We start from the raw sequence: 4,072 nt of genomic DNA on the forward strand, positions 1-4,072 counted from the left end.
CTAGCAACCTACCAGCAGCCTGCTCTAGCAAGGCAAGAAGCACAACGAGCTGTATATCCAGCCCTTGCTTGCTCCTTTCGCTTTCCCTCTTGGAGATGCTGCCACAATCAGAACACATTGCCAGGACCACAGAGCAGCGTTCCTGTGAGAAACAGCAAGCCAGGACAAGTCTGCAGCTGTGCTTTCATGCTTGGCCATGCTTTATTCCATATATCCCAAGGAGGCATTTCAATTACCGAGCAGCAGCACAGGGTCAAACCAACGAGGTGGTTACCTGTCAGAATAACCAGCCATACAGCGATCTATTGACCATTGCAGGCATGAGGTCTGCCAAAGGCCGGGAGAAAGCCTGCCCTGCAGACAGCCATCTCCTATTCACCAGTGGAAAATATCACTCAGAAGGCAGTGCTGAACTCTGTAAGGCAGTCAGTCTTCTTGTGTTACTCAGGAGCACAACGCAGTCACGACAAAAATAAACTACATGATAAAAATACAGCGTGAGGAGAAAGATGTGGGCAGGGAGAGGGAATTAGTATGGAATAGGAGGATAAGGAATCCTACAGGCCATAGATATTGCGACGTGCAATCAAGCCATCTCCTGTTTAAATCCTGATGTCTGCAAAGACTAATCTAGTGCCATTGTCCTGCTGAACCGGTGTCATGTACAGAGCTGAGCACATGCAGATTATGTCTTCAAAGATGGATTTTGGCATTGTATTACCCACTTAGCTGTTCCAGATGCACAGAGCCCAGAGAAGATGGAAGCTTTCACTTCAGAGCAGGTACTAACAGAAGAAGAAACTTTTTCTTTCTGCTACAATACACAATTTAAACAAACTTTGCCTCAATCGTGTTGTTTTAACATGAAATGTGACAGGTTTGAATTGCGTGGCTGACTGAGCAGGGCACTACGCTGAGGGGCTCTGCTAATGATGCTCCAGCCCCAGGTCTGGTGCATTCCTCTGGGGTCCTTCAGTGGAGCAAAAGGGGCTGGGGAGCAGCTGAAGGAAGGCATTTAACTCTCCCACAGATGGAGGAGAAGCTGAAGTTGTTCGTGCTGATGCCTGCTGCCATGGGGCAGCAGCATTCTACAGAATAGAGCCCAGGGTTGTTTGGGAACACCAGACAGGGCCCCGTCTGTCAAGTGACAGGGAAACCAGGAATAGGGACCGCCAGGCCCAGAGGAGAGGGTCTCCTCTTACAGCCCATCATCCAGCTAAGGAATGGGCAACCTGCTCTTTCTAAAGGGAAGATTCCTGCTCCTGCCCTCACAAGGGGATCACGGCTGATTTCCAGCGATGTTCACTGACCGCAGGGGAGCCTCAAGCCCCAAAAGCCCCCACGGGTCTTCCTTAGCCATAATCAGCCAAATTACTCCTTCCACGAAGCCACGACGGGTCTCATCCCTCTTCCTCTACCCCAGGCAGGGAGACCAGCCCCGGGCAGCACCTTCCTGCCCTCCTCACAGCCAGGCCTCATGCTAGGGCCCCCACCACAGCACAGGCCTCATCCCGGTGCCTCTGCCATAGAGGAACCCATTGGAATTCAATCCTGGGAGATGCGGTAAGGAAGGAGGATGAGGAAGGTCGCGGCCAGGATGAAGGCTCTCCCTCAGGCTGGGCTCTCTCTGGCCTCACACCTATGGTGCTTGAAGGTTGCCGGCACCGTTCCCTGATACCCAGCACGGCTTCGTGCACCTCCAGGCAACACAGACCGAGAAACGCTCCCTCTGCCGTGCCAGGAGCCCGGTGTGGAGGGACTCCATCAACCCCGACACTCAAACCGCGACCGAGGGCAGAGGGAAAAGGTGTTTGCTGCCTCCAGCGCGCCAGCACGGAGAGAAAGGAGCGCCGGGGGGTGCACCACAGCCAAACCCCATCACCTCACCGCAGAGTACGTTAGAGACAGCGAACCTCTCGTTATTCCCCGTGCACTAACGACGAGCCGCGCACCCGCGGCTATGGCTGCGGTGCCCGCAGACCCGTCCCTCCCTGTCATTCACTCCTCTATTCGGGAAACTTTTACCACCGCCGCCGCATCCCTCTGACCACGGGCGGGACGACCCAAGCCCGCCCGCCGCGGCCCGCAGGGGCCGTTCCTCCGCCGCCACCGCCCGCCGAGGCCCCACCGAGCCGCCCCGGCCCCTCAGGGGAGGCTGAGGCCGCCCCGCGGGCCCGGCCTTACCCCCCCCCTCACCTCACGCTCCCCTCAGGCCCGCGGCGGTTCCCGCCCTCACTGAGGCGCGGCTGGCCCGGCCCGGGGTGCCCGCCCCGCCGCCCCCCGCGTCCCCCTGCCACGCACCGGCTGCTCCCGGCGCAGCGGCCGCGGCTCCCGCTGCTGCTGGTGCTGCTGATGCCGCCGTGGCTCGGCGGCTGCCGCTGCCTACGGGTGGCTGCCTGCCGACATGCCCGCGCTCCGCTGGCATAATCCCCGGCGAGGGTGGGCCGGGCGCAGGCAGCTCCTCACCCGCCGGCTCTGCCGCGGCGCGGGGACAGCGGAGGCGGGGGGAAGGTGAGGCGGGCGGGCCACCGCAGCTGCGGGAAGGGGGGGCGGAGGAGCGGGGAAGGTGAAGAGCCCGGCACCGGCTCTGCCCCGCTCCTGCCCTGCGCGCCGCCCGGGCAGCTTTATCCGCCCGCCCGAGCCGTGCCCACCGCCGCTGAGTCGCCACTTCCTTCCCCGTGCCGCGCCGGGCCGGCGCTCCAGCACGGCGGGCGGGACCGGAGCGCCGCCTGCCGGCCGCTGCGGCAACCGGCACCTGGCCCGCGGCGGGGTTGGGGGGGGGGGGGCCCGGCCGGAGCCGTGCCCGCAGGAGGGACGATAACAACTGCTACCGAGCCAGAGCGGCCCCAATAGGCAAAGCCCCGGCCCAACCCTGGCCCTGGCAGCTTTCGCAGGTCTGTAAGTGCACTCTGCAACGAGTGGAAAACAATCACTAAAGGGGATTAAAGCAATAAAATTTGCCAGTTTTCAGATTTTTCTTTGTTTAAGGGTACATCACCTCAGCGCTCCTCCTCCACTCCAGCTCCTGGATAGAACAGGGTAATTCCAAACTCACCAGTTGATGGCTCAAGCTCCTGCACCTGAAACATCAGCGCCAGAGACACCATTTATAACTTGCATTTTAGAGATGCGGACCAATGGAAATGCTCTTTTGCAAAGGTTAAATCTCTCACTGAAGGAGCTGTAATGTTTATCATTACCAGAGGAAACTACACGTGTCTCATCAGAGCAGTCAGGCAGACCAAAGCCTGAGGCTCCAGGCAAAACCCAATGGATTAGGAAAGGTAATAAACACCTCCAGAGCTGGGAGGTGGCAGGTGTAAGAAATCTAGAGGAAGGATTAAAGTCCTGCTCAGGGCAAGCATAAGCTTCGGGGTCTCTAAAAGTCCTTATTTGTCCCCAGTTTGCTGGTGTCATGGGGAAGAATCGTTAACGGGATTAATAAGCTGCCCAGCAAAGCGCAGTCACGTTCCCACGGCAAACACCCGCTTCTGCGCTCGCTTCTGCTGCGTGCGGTCGGATGTCGGGAAGCGCTGAGCGTTCCGGCCTCCCACTGATCTCAGCTGGAACTGCAGCTCTGCCTCAGGATTCAGGCCAAAGGCATCACGCCGACAGGTCAACCCACCACCAGACCTGCCTGCAAAGGCTGGCCTAGAAGTGCACCAAGAGCAACACTTAGCTGGGCTTTTTTCCCCTCCTCCTTCAGTGTTAGAATAGAACAGAAATAGCCTAAAGAGCTCCAACAGATGGAGGAGGGCTTTTGATTAAAAAATAAATTCTGACTCACAATTTGTAATAATAAAAAGAGGACATGACAAGGAACAGCACAGGAACGAACGAGGGGAGGTAACCGCAGCAGAAGCTGAACTGATTTACCTGCTTCTTTCTAACATCTGTCAGGAAAATGGTGCTTGCTTGTGCTGTAGGTGGTGTTTTTGTCCATCAGCGCAATAGTGGACTCCTGGAATTGTCCTGTGATGGATTCCTTGGAAAAATCCTGCTAGGTGATTGATACTTCTGAAGAACACTTTCAAACTGAACCTGTTACTAACTTAAAATGGTGGGGAAACTT

This window comes from Psittacula echo (genome assembly GCF_963264785.1).
Source record: "Psittacula echo genome assembly, chromosome: 13".
Taxonomy (NCBI): Eukaryota; Metazoa; Chordata; class Aves; order Psittaciformes; family Psittacidae; genus Psittacula; species Psittacula echo.